The following is a 14,088-nucleotide window of genomic DNA, read 5'->3' as shown; positions in this document are numbered from 1 at the left end:
CTGACCCTGGAACTGACCCTGTATATAGCTACTGACCCTGTATATAACTACTGACCCTGTATATAGCTACTGTCCCTGTATATAACTACTGACCCTGTATATAACTACTGACCCTGTATATAGCTACTGACCCTGTATATAGCTACTGACCCTGTATATAGCTACTGACCCTGTATATAGCTACTGACCCTGGAACTGACCCTGTATATAACTACTGACCCCGGAACTGACCCTGTATATAACTACTGACCCTGTATATAGCTACTGACCCTGTATATAGCTACTGACCCTGTATACAACTACTGACCCTGGAACTGACCCTGTATATAACTACTGACCCTGTATATAGCTACTGACCCTGTATATAGCTACTGACCCTGTATACAACTACTGACCCTGGAACTGACCCTGTATATAACTACTGACCCTGTATATAGCTACTGACCCTGCATATAGCTACTGTCCCTGTATATAGCTACTGACCCTGTATATAACTACTGACCCTGTATATAACTACTGACCCTGGAACTGTCCCTGTATATAACTACTGACCCTGGAACTGACCCTGTATATAGTTACTGACCCTGTATATAGCTACTGACCCTGTATATAACTACTGACCCTGTATATAACTACTGACCCTGTATATAGCTACTGACCCTGTATATAGCTACTGACCCTGTATATAACTACTGACCCTGTATATAGCTACTGACCCTGTATATAACTACTGACCCTGTATATAACTACTGACCCTGTATATAGCTACTGACCCTGTATATAACTACTGACCCTGTATATAACTACTGACCCTGTATATAACTACTGACCCTGTATATAGCTACTGGCCCTGTATATAACTACTGACCCTGGAACTGTCCCTGTATATAGCTACTGTCCCTGTATATAGCTACTGACCCTGTATATAACTACTGACCCTGTATATAACCACTGACCCTGTATATAACTACTGACCCTGTATATAACTACTGACCCTGTATATAGCTACTGGCCCTGTATATAACTACTGACCCTGTATATAGCTACTGACCCTGTATATAGCTACTGACCCTGTATATAACTACTGACCCTGTATATAACTACTGACCCTGTATATAGCTACTGACCCTGTATATAACTACTGACCCTGTATATAGCTACGGACCCTGTATATAACTACTGACCCTGGAACTGTCCCTGTATATAGCTACTGACCCTGTATATAGTTACTGACCCTGTATATAGCTACTGACCCTGTATATAACTACTGACCCTGTATATAGCTACTGACCCTGTATATAACTACTGACCCTGTATATAGCTACTGACCCTGTATATAACTACTGACCCTGTATATAACTACTGACCCTGTATATAACTACTGACCCTGTATATAGCTACTGTCCCTGTATATAACTACTGTCCCTGTATATAACTACTGACCCTGTATATAGCTACTGACCCTGTATATAGCTACTGACCCTGTATATAACTACTGACCCTGTATATAACTACTGACCCTGTATATAACTACTGACCCTGTATATAACTACTGACCCTGTATATAACTACTGACCCTGTATATAGCTACTGGCCCTGTATATAACTACTGACCCTGGAACTGTCCCTGTATATAGCTACTGACCCTGTATATAGCTACTGACCCTGTATATAACTACTGACCCTGTATATAACTACTGACCCTGTATATAGCTACTGACCCTGTATATAACTACTGACCCTGTATATAGCTACTGACCCTGTATATAACTACTGACCCTGGAACTGTCCCTGTATATAGCTACTGACCCTGTATATAGTTACTGACCCTGTATATAGCTACTGACCCTGTATATAACTACTGACCCTGTATATAGCTACTGACCCTGTATATAACTACTGACCCTGTATATAGCTACTGACCCTGTATATAACTACTGACCCTGTATATAGCTACTGACCCTGTATATAACTACTGACCCTGTATATAACTACTGACCCTGTATATAACTACTGACCCTGTATATAACTACTGTCCCTGTATATAACTACTGACCCTGCATATAGCTACTGTCCCTGTAAATAGCTACTGACCCTGTATATAGCTACTGTCCCTGTATATAACTACTGACCCTGTATATAGCTACTGTCCCTGTATATAACTACTGACCCTGTATATAACTACTGACCCTGTATATAGCTACTGACCCTGTATATAGCTACTGACCCTGTATATAACTACTGACCCTGTATATAACTACTGACCCTGTATATAGCTACTGACCCTGTATATAACTACTGACCCTGGAACTGTCCCTGTATATAGCTACTGACCCTGTATATAGTTACTGACCCTGTATATAACTACTGACCCTGTATATAACTACTGACCCTGTATATAACTACTGACCCTGTATATAGCTACTGACCCTGTATATAACTACTGACCCTGTATATAGCTACTGACCCTGTATATAACTACTGACCCTGGAACTGTCCCTGTATATAGCTACTGACCCTGTATATAGTTACTGACCCTGTATATAACTACTGACCCTGTATATAACTACTGACCCTGTATATAGCTACTGACCCTGTATATAACTACTGACCCTGTATATAGCTACTGACCCTGTATATAACTACTGACCCTGGAACTGTCCCTGTATATAGCTACTGACCCTGTATATAGTTACTGACCCTGTATATAGCTACTGACCCTGTATATAACTACTGACCCTGTATATAGCTACTGACCCTGTATATAACTACTGACCCTGAATATAGCTACTGACCCTGTATATAACTACTGACCCTGTATATAACTACTGACCCTGTATATAACTACTGACCCTGTATATAGCTACTGACCCTGTATATAGCTACTGTCCCTGTATATAACTACTGTCCCTGTATATAGCTACTGACCCTGTATATAGCTACTGACCCTGTATATAGCTACTGACCCTGTATATAACTACTGACCCTGTATATAGCTACTGACCCTGTAACTGACCCTGTATATAGTTACTGACCCTGTATATAGCTACTGACCCTGTATATAACTACTGACCCTGTATATAGTTACTGACCCTGTATATAGCTACTGACCCTGTATATAACTACTGACCCTGGAACTGTCCCTGTATATAACTACTGACCCTGTATATAACTACTGACCCTGTATATAACTACTGACCCTGGAACTGTCCCTGTATATAACTACTGACCCTGTATATAACTACTGACCCTGGAACTGTCCCTGTATATAACTACTGACCCTGTATATAACTACTGACCCTGTATATAACTACTGACCCTGTATATAACTACTGACCCTGTATATAACTACTGACCCTGGAACTGTCCCTGTATATAACTACTGACCCTGTATATAACTACTGACCCTGTATATAACTACTGACCCTGTATATAGCTACTGACCCTGTATATAGCTACTGACCCTGTATATAACTACTGACCCTGTATATAACTACTGACCCTGTATATAACTACTGACCCTGTATATAGCTACTGACCCTGTATATAACTACTGACCCTGTATATAACTACTGACCCTGTATATAACTGACCCTGTATATAGCTACTGACCCTGTATATAACTACTGACCCTGTATATAACTACTGACCCTGTATATAACTGACCCTGTATATAGCTACTGTCCCTGTATATAGCTACTGACCCTGTATATAACTACTGACCCTGTATATAACTACTGACCCTGTATATAACTACTGACCCTGTATATAACTACTGACCCTGTATATAACTACTGACCCTCCTGTATATAACTACTGACCCTGTATATAACTACTGGCCCTGTATATAACTACTGACCCTGTATATAACTACTGACCCTGTATATAACTACTGACCCTGTATATAGCTACTGACCCTGTATATAGCTACTGACCCTGTATATAACTACTGACCCTGTATATAACTACTGACCCTGGAACTGACCCTGTATATAACTACTGACCCTGTATATAACTACTGACCCTCCTGTATATAACTACTGACCCTGTATATAACTACTGGCCCTGTATATAACTACTGACCCTGTATATAACTACTGACCCTGTATATAACTACTGACCCTGTATATAACTACTGACCCTGTATATAACTACTGACCCTGTATATAGCTACTGACCCTGTATATAACTACTGACCCTGTATATAACTAATGACCCTGTACATAGCTACTGACCCTGGAACTGTCCCTGTATATAACTACTGACCCTGTATATAACTACTGACCCTGTATATAACTACTGACCCTGTATATAACTACTGACCCTGTATATAGTTACTGACCCTGTATATAGCTACTGATCCTGTATATAGCTAATGACCCTGTATATAACTACTGATGCTGTATATAGCTACTGACCCTGTATATAGCTACTGTCCCTGTATATAACTACTGACCCTGTATATAACTACTGACCCTGTATATAACTACTGACCCTGGAACTGACCCTGTATATAGTTACTGACCCTGTATATAACTTCTGACCCTGTATATAACTACTGACCCTGTATATAACTACTGACCCTGTATATAACTACTGACCCTGGAACTGACCCTGTATATAGCTACTGACCCTGTATATAACTACTGACCCTCCTGTATATAACTACTGACCCTGTATATAACTACTGGCCCTGTATATAACTACTGACCCTGTATATAACTACTGACCCTGTATATAACTACTGACCCTGTATATAGCTACTGACCCTGTATATAGCTACTGACCCTGTATATAACTACTGACCCTGTATATAACTACTGACCCTGGAACTGACCCTGTATATAACTACTGACCCTGTATATAACTACTGACCCTGTATATAGCTACTGACCCTGTATATAACTACTGTCCCTGTATATAGCTACTGTCCCTGTATATAGCTACTGTCCCTGTATATAACTACTGTCCCTGTATATAGCTACTGACCCTGTATATAGCTACTGACCCTGTATATTGCTACTGACCCTGTATATAACTACTGACCCTGTATATAACTACTGTCCCTGGAACTGTCCCTGTATATTGCTACTGACCCTGTATATAACTACTGACCCTGTATATAACTACTGACCCTGGAACTGACCCTGTATATAGCTACTGACCCTGTATATAACTACTGACCCTGTATATAACTACTGACCCTGTATATAGCTACTGACCCTGTATATAACTACTGACCCTGTATATAGCTACTGACCCTGTATATAACTACTGACCCTGTATATAGCTACTGACCCTGTATATAACTACTGACCCTGTATATAACTACTGACCCTGTATATAGCTACTGACCCTGTATATAACTACTGACCCTGTATATAACTACTGACCCTGTATATAGCTACTGACCCTGTATATAACTACTGACCCTGTATATAACTACTGACCCTGTATATAACTACTGACCCTGTATATAACTACTGACCCTGTATATAGCTACTGACCCTGTATATAACTACTGACCCTGTATATAGCTACTGACCCTGTATATAACTACTGACCCTGTATATAGCTACTGACCCTGTATATAACTACTGACCCTGTATATAACTACTGACCCTGTATATAACCACTGACCCTGTATATAACTACTGACCCTGTATATAACTACTGACCCTGTATATAGCTACTGACCCTGTATATAACTACTGACCCTGTATATAACTACTGACCCTGTATATAGCTACTGACCCTGTATATAGCTACTGGCCCTGTATATAACTACTGACCCTGTATATAACTACTGACCCTGTATATAGCTACTGGCCCTGTATATAACTACTGACCCTGGAACTGTCCCTGTATATAGCTACTGTCCCTGTATATAGCTACTGACCCTGTATATAGCTACTGACCCTGTATATAACTACTGACCCTGTATATAACTACTGACCCTGTATATAACTACTGACCCTGTATATAACTACTGACCCTGTATATAGCTACTGACCCTGTATATAACTACTGACCCTGTATATAACTACTGACCCTGTAACTGACCCTGTATATAGCTACTGACCCTGTATATAACTTCTGACCCTGTAAATAACTACTGACCCTGTATATAACTACTGACCCTGGAACTGACCCTGTATATAGTTACTGACCCTGTATATAACTTTTGACCCTGTATATAACTACTGACCCTGTATATAACTACTGACCCTGTATATAACTACTGACCCTGTAAATAACTACTGACCCTGTATATAACTACTGACCCTGTATATAACTACTGACCCTGTATATAACTACTGACCCTGTATATAACTACTGACCCTGTAACTGACCCTGTATATAACTACTGACCCTGTATATAACTACTGACCCTGTATATAACTACTGACCCTGTATATAACTACTGACCCTGTATATAACTACTGACCCTGGAACTGACCCTGTATATAACTACTGACCCTGTATATAACTACTGACCCTCCTGTATATAACTACTGACCCTGTATATAACTACTGGCCCTGTATATAACTACTGACCCTGTATATAACTACTGACCCTGTATATAACTACTGACCCTGTATATAGCTACTGACCCTGTATATAGCTACTGACCCTGTATATAACTACTGACCCTGTATATAACTACTGACCCTGGAACTGACCCTGTATATAACTACTGTCCCTGTATATAACTACTGACCCTGTATATAACTACTGACCCTGTATATAACTACTGACCCTGTATATAACTACTGACCCTGTATATAACTACTGACCCTGTATATAACTACTGACCCTGTATATAACTACTGACCCTGTATATAGCTACTGACCCTGTATATAGCTACTGACCCTGTATATAACTACTGACCCTGTATATAACTACTGACCCTGTATATAACTACTGACCCTGGAACTGACCCTGTATATAACTACTGACCCTGTATATAACTACTGACCCTGTATATAACTACTGACCCTGGAACTGACCCTGTATATAGCTACTGACCCTGTATATAACTACTGACCCTGTATATAGCTACTGACCCTGTATATAACTACTGACCCTGTATATAGCTACTGACCCTGTATATAACTACTTACCCTGTATATAGCTACTGACCCTGTATATAGCTACTGACCCTGTATATAGCTACTGACCCTGTATATAACTACTGACCCTGTATATAGCTACTGACCCTGTATATAGCTACTGACCCTGTATATAGCTACTGACCCTGTATATAGCTACTGACCCTGTATATAACTACTGACCCTGTATATAGATCTACTGACCGTGTATATAGCTACTGACCCTTTATATAGCTACTGCCCCTTTATATAACTACTGACCCTGTATATAGCTACTGACCCTGTATATAACTACTGACTCTGTATATAGCGAATGACCCTGTATATAGCTTCTGACCCTGTATATAGCTACTGACCCTGTATATAACTACTGACCCTGTATATAGCTACTGACCCTGTATATAGCTACTGACCCTGTATATAGCTACTGACCCTGTATATAACTACTGACCCTGTATATAGCTACTGACCCTGTATATAACTTCTGACCCTGTATATAACTACTGACCCTGTATATAGCTACTGACCCTGTATATAACTACTGACCCTGTATATAGCTACTGACCCTGTATATAACTACTGACCCTGTATATAGCTACTGACCCTGTATATAACTACTGACCCTGTATATAACTACTGACCCTGTATATAGCTACTGACCCTGTATATAGCTACTGACCCTGTATATAGCTACTGACCCTGTATATAACTACTGACCCTGTATATAGCTACTGACCCTGTATATAACTACTGACCCTGTATATAACTACTGACCCTGTATATAACTACTGACCCTGTATATAACTACTGACCCTGTATATAACTACTGACCCTGTATATAACTACTGACCCTGTATATAACTACTGACCCTGTATATAACTACTGACCCTGGAACTGTCCCTGTATATAACTACTGACCCTGTATATAACTACTGACCCTGTATATAGTTACTGACCCTGTATATAGCTACTGACCCTGTATATAACTACTGACCCTGTATATAGCTACTGACCCTGTATATAGCTACTGTCCCTGTATATAGTTACTGACCCTGTATATAGCTACTGACCCTGTATATAGCTACTGACCCTGTATATAGCTACTGACCCTGTATATAACTACTGACCCTGTATATAGCTACTGTCCCTGAATATAACTACTGACCCTGTATATAGCTACTGACCCTGTATATACTGACCCTGTACTACTGACCCTGTATATAACTACTGACCCTGTATATAGCTACTGACCCTGTATATAACTACTGACCCTGTATATAACTACTGACCCTGTATATAGCTACTGACCCTGTATATAACTACTGACCCTGTATATAACTACTGACCCTGTATATAACTACTGACCCTACTGACCCTGTATATAACTACTGACCCTGTATATAACTACTGACCCTGTATATAACTACTGACCCTGTATATAACTACTGACCCTGTATATAACTACTGACCCTGTATATAGCTACTGACCCTGTATATAGCTACTGACCCTGTATATAGCTACTGACCCTGTATATAACTACTGACCCTGTATATAGCTACTGACCCTGTATATAACTACTGACCCTGTATATAACTACTGACCCTGTATATAACTACTGACCCTGTATATAGCTACTGACCCTGTATATAGCTACTGACCCTGTATATAACTACTGACCCTGTATATAGCTACTGACCCTGTATATAACTACTGACCCTGTATATAACTACTGACCCTGTATATAACTACTGACCCTGTATATAACTACTGACCCTGTATATAGCTACTGACCCTGTATATAACTACTGACCCTCTATATAACTACTGACCCTGTATATAACTACTGACCCTGTATATAACTACTGACCCTGTATATAACTACTGACCCTGTATATACTACTGACCCTGGAACTGTCCCTGTATATAACTACTGACCCTGTATATAACTACTGACCCTGTATATAGCTACTGACCCTGTATATAACTACTGACCCTGTATATAACTACTGACCCTGTATATAACTACTGACCCTGTATATAACTACTGACCCTGTATGTAACTACTGACCCTGTATATAGCTTGCTTTCTTGTGTTAATTGTATTTCGGGTGTTTTTGTTTTCTACTTTCTAGTTCTTCTGATATTAATGACTGCATTGTTGGGAAGAGCAAGACAGGGTTTTCACTGTACTAGTGCAGGTGACATTGATAATCTAATTCGTATTTGTGGCCAATGCATCAATTGGAGATAAAACACTTCAAAAACTCTCTCCAACTTATCAAACAGACCGTTTCATAAATATGATGTAATAAACCTTAGGAGGATGAGCTGGCCAATCAGATGTCTAGAGGAGGATGAGCTGGCCAATCAGTGGTCTAGAGGAGGATGAGCTGGCCAATCAGATGTCTAGAGGAGGATGAGCTGGCCAATCAGCGGTCTAGAGGAGGATGAGCTGGCCAATCAGATGTCTAGAGGGGGATGAGCTGGCCAATCAGATGTCTAGAGGGGGATGAGCTGGCCAATCAGTGGTCTAGAGGTGGATGAGCTGGCCAATCAGCGGTCTAGAGGGGGATGAGCTGGCCAATCAGCTGTCTAGAGGAGGATGAGCTGGCCAATCAGCTGTCTAGAGGAGGATGAGCTGGCCAATCAGTGGTCTAGAGGAGGATGAGCTGGCCAATCAGTGGTCTAGAGGAGGATGAGCTGGCCAATCAGTGGTCTAGAGGAGGATGAGCTGGCCAATCAGTGGTCTAGAGGAGAATGAGCTGGCCAATCAGATGTCTAGAGGAGGATGAGCTGGCCAATCAGCGGTCTAGAGGAGGATGAGCTGGCCAATCAGCGGTCTAGAGGAGGATGAGCTGGCCAATCAGCGGTCTAGAGGAGGATGAGCTGGCCAATCAGATGTCTAGAGGAGGATGAGCTGGCCAATCAGATGTCTAGAGGAGGATGAGCTGGCCAATCAGCGGTCTAGAGGTGGATGAGCTGGCCAATCAGCGGTCTAGAGGGGGATGAGCTGGCCAATCAGCTGTCTAGAGGAGGATGAGCTGGCCAATCAGCTGTCTAGAGGAGGATGAGCTGGCCAATCAGCGGTCTAGAGGAGGATGAGCTGGCCAATCAGCGGTCTAGAGGATGATGAGCTGGCCAATCAGCGGTCTAGAGGAGGATGAGCTGGCCAATCAGCGGTCTAGAGGAGGATGAGCTGGCCAATCAGCGGTCTAGAGGAGGATGAGCTGGCCAATCAGCGGTCTAGAGGAGGATGAGCTGGCCAATCAGTGGTCTAGAGGAGGATGAGCTGGCCAATCAGCGGTCTAGAGGAGGATGAGCTGGCCAATCAGCGGTCTAGAGGAGGATGAGCTGGCCAATCAGCGGTCTAGAGGAGGATGAGCTGGCCAATCAGCTGTCTAGAGGAGGATGAGCTGGCCAATCAGCGGTCTAGAGGAGGATGAGCTGGCCAATCAGCTGTCTAGAGGAGGATGAGCTGGCCAATCAGCGGTCTAGAGGTGGATGAGCTGGCCAATCAGCGGTCTAGAGGGGGATGAGCTGGCCAATCAGCTGTCTAGAGGAGGATGAGCTGGCCAATCAGCGGTCTAGAGGTGGATGAGCTGGCCAATCAGCGGTCTAGAGGAGGATGAGCTGGCCAATCAGCGGTCTAGAGGTGGATGAGCTGGCCAATCAGCGGTCTAGAGGAGGATGAGCTGGCCAATCAGCGGTCTAGAGGAGGATGAGCTGGCCAATCAGCGGTCTAGAGGAGGATGAGCTGGCCAATCAGTGGTCTAGAGGAGGATGAGCTGGCCAATCAGTGGTCTAGAGGAGGATGAGCTGGCCAATCAGTGGTCTAGAGGAGGATGAGCTGGCCAATCAGTGGTCTAGAGGAGAATGAGCTGGCCAATCAGATGTCTAGAGGAGGATGAGCTGGCCAATCAGTGGTCTAGAGGAGGATGAGCTGGCCAATCAGCGGTCTAGAGGAGGATGAGCTGGCCAATCAGATGTCTAGAGGAGGATGAGCTGGCCAATCAGCGGTCTAGAGGTGGATGAGCTGGCCAATCAGCGGTCTAGAGGGGGGATGAGCTGGCCAATCAGCTGTCTAGAGGAGGATGAGCTGGCCAATCAGCTGTCTAGAGGAGGATGAGCTGGCCAATCAGCGGTCTAGAGGTGGATGAGCTGGCCAATCAGCGGTCTAGAGGAGGATGAGCTGGCCAATCAGCGGTCTAGAGGAGGATGAGCTGGCCAATCAGCGGTCTAGAGGAGGATGAGCTGGCCAATCAGCGGTCTAGAGGAGGATGAGCTGGCCAATCAGTGGTCTAGAGGAGGATGAGCTGGCCAATCAGTGGTCTAGAGGAGGATGAGCTGGCCAATCAGTGGTCTAGAGGAGGATGAGCTGGCCAATCAGCGGTCTAGAGGTGGATGAGCTGGCCAATCAGCGGTCTAGAGGAGGATGAGCTGGCCAATCAGCGGTCTAGAGGAGGATGAGCTGGCCAATCAGCGGTCTAGAGGAGGATGAGCTGGCCAATCAGCGGTCTAGAGGAGGATGAGCTGGCCAATCAGCGGTCTAGAGGAGGATGAGCTGGCCAATCAGTGGTCTAGAGGAGGATGAGCTGGCCAATCAGTGGTCTAGAGGAGGATGAGCTGGCCAATCAGCGGTCTAGAGGAGGATGAGCTGGCCAATCAGCGGTCTAGAGGAGGATGAGCTGGCCAATCAGCTGTCTAGAGGAGGATGAGCTGGCCAATCAGCGGTCTAGAGGTGGATGAGCTGGCCAATCAGCGGTCTAGAGGGGGATGAGCTGGCCAATCAGCTGTCTAGAGGAGGATGAGCTGGCCAATCAGCGGTCTAGAGGTGGATGAGCTGGCCAATCAGCGGTCTAGAGGGGGATGAGCTGGCCAATCAGCGGTCTAGAGGGGGATGAGCTGGCCAATCAGCGTTCTAGAGGAGGATATATTTCATTGTAATCTGGAAACCCTAAAAGCAAGTCTTACTCTGTGTGTGTGGGAGGTTCTTCTATCCTTGACCAAACATCCCCAAGGAGAGTAAAAGGAAAGTTCTCCCTTGTGGGACATTTCCCATGTCCCCATGAGGACAAAGGCTATTTTAATCTTAGGGTTAAGGGTTAGAGGTTAGGGGTTAGAGGTTAGGGGTTAGAGGTTAGGGTTAGAGGTTAGGGGTTAGAGGTTAGGGGTTAGAGGTTAGGGGTTAGAGGTTAGGGTTAGAGGTTAGGGGTTAGAGGTTAGGGGTTAGAGGTTAGGGGTTAGAGGTTAGGGGTTAGAGGTTAGGGGTTAGAGGTTAGGGGTTAGAGGTTAGAGGTTAGGGGTTAGAGGTTAGGGGTTAGAGGTTAGGGTTAGAGGTTAGGGGTTAGAGGTTAGGGGTTAGAGGTTAGGAGTTAGAGGTTAGGTGTTAAGGGTTAGAGGTTAAGGGTTAGGGGTTAAGGGTTAGAGGTTAAGGGTTAGAGGTTAGGGGTTTGGGTGTTAGGGGTTAGAGGTTAAGGGTTAGAGGTTAGGGGTTTGGGTGTTAGGTTAAATAGGATTTTGAATGGAAATGCATTGTATATCTCCGGCTGGATAGAAAAACCAAGTTGTGTGTGTGTGTGTGTGTGTGTGTGTGTGTGTGTGTGTGTGTGTGTGTGTGTGTGTGTCAGCTGCCAGGAGGCTGCGTGGCAGGAGAGGGAGGAGAGGGCCAGACACTACTATGAGAAACACCTGGAGGAGAGGAGGAGGAAGGTGGAGGAACAGAGAAGGAAGGAGGACAGGAGACGATCTGCTGTGGAGGAGAAGAGAAGACAGAACCTGGAGGAGGAGAAGGTGAGGAACACACTACACACACTGTATACACACACTGTATACACACTACACACACTCTATACACACACACACTATATACACACACACACACTACATACACTGTATACACACACACATTGTACACACTACACACACTCTATACACACTACACACACTATACACACTACACACACTATACACACTACACACACTATACACACTACACACACTACACACACTACACACTCTATACACACTACACACACTATACACACACACACTGTACACACACTACACACACTATACACACTACACACACTATACACACTACACACACTCTATACACACACACACTACACACTCTACACACTACACACTACACACACTTCACACTATACACACTACACACTACACACTCTACACACTACACACTATACACACTAACACACTTCACACTATACACACTACACACTCTACACACTACACACTATACACACTATACACACTACACACACTATACACACTATACACACTACACACACTACACACACTATACACACTACACACACTATACACACTACACACACTCTATACACACTGCACACACTACACACACTATACGCACTACACACACTATACACACTACACACACTCTATACACACACACACACACACACACTACATACACTGTATACACACACACTATACACACACACATTGTACACACTACACACACTATACACACTACACACACTATACACACTACACACACTATACACACTACACACACTATACACACTACACACACTACACACACTTCACACCATACACACTACACACACTACACACTATACACACACACACACACTGTACACACACTATACACACACTGTACACACTCTATATACACACACTATCACAACAACAAGGGCCACAATCTGAAGGTGACAAACCGTTTGAAATGTCATGCAGCATTCTGGTTGACGTTGTTAACCTGTTGTTGTCGTTGTTAACCTGTTGTTGTTGTTGTTAACCTGTTGTTGTCGTTGTTAACCTGTTGTCGTTGTTAACCTGTTGTTGTCGTTGTTAACCTGTTGTTGTCATTGTTAACCTGTTGTTGTCATTGTTAACCTGTTGTTGTCATTGTTAACCTGTTGTTGTCATTGTTAACCTGTTGTTGTCGTTGTTAACCTGTTGTTGTCG

The 14,088-nt window shown here is 43.3% G+C and overlaps 1 protein-coding gene across 1 annotated transcript in view; it reads left to right on the top strand.

The window, feature by feature from the left end:
* LOC112240728 (ensconsin) overlaps positions 1 to 14,088 on the top strand; it is an 87,565-nt gene that overhangs the window by 17,583 nt on the left and 55,894 nt on the right. Inside the window, exon 4 of the mRNA XM_042300553.1 lies at positions 12,744 to 12,906. The gene's annotated coding sequence lies outside the window, so the exon portion shown is untranslated. The remainder of the gene's footprint in view (positions 1 to 12,743; positions 12,907 to 14,088) is intronic.

The sequence above is a fragment of the Oncorhynchus tshawytscha genome, linkage group LG18, assembly GCF_018296145.1.
Source record: "Oncorhynchus tshawytscha isolate Ot180627B linkage group LG18, Otsh_v2.0, whole genome shotgun sequence".
Taxonomy (NCBI): Eukaryota; Metazoa; Chordata; class Actinopteri; order Salmoniformes; family Salmonidae; genus Oncorhynchus; species Oncorhynchus tshawytscha.
Note: the sequence above shows the minus strand (reverse complement) of the source record. Positions and strands in the feature narration are given on the sequence as shown.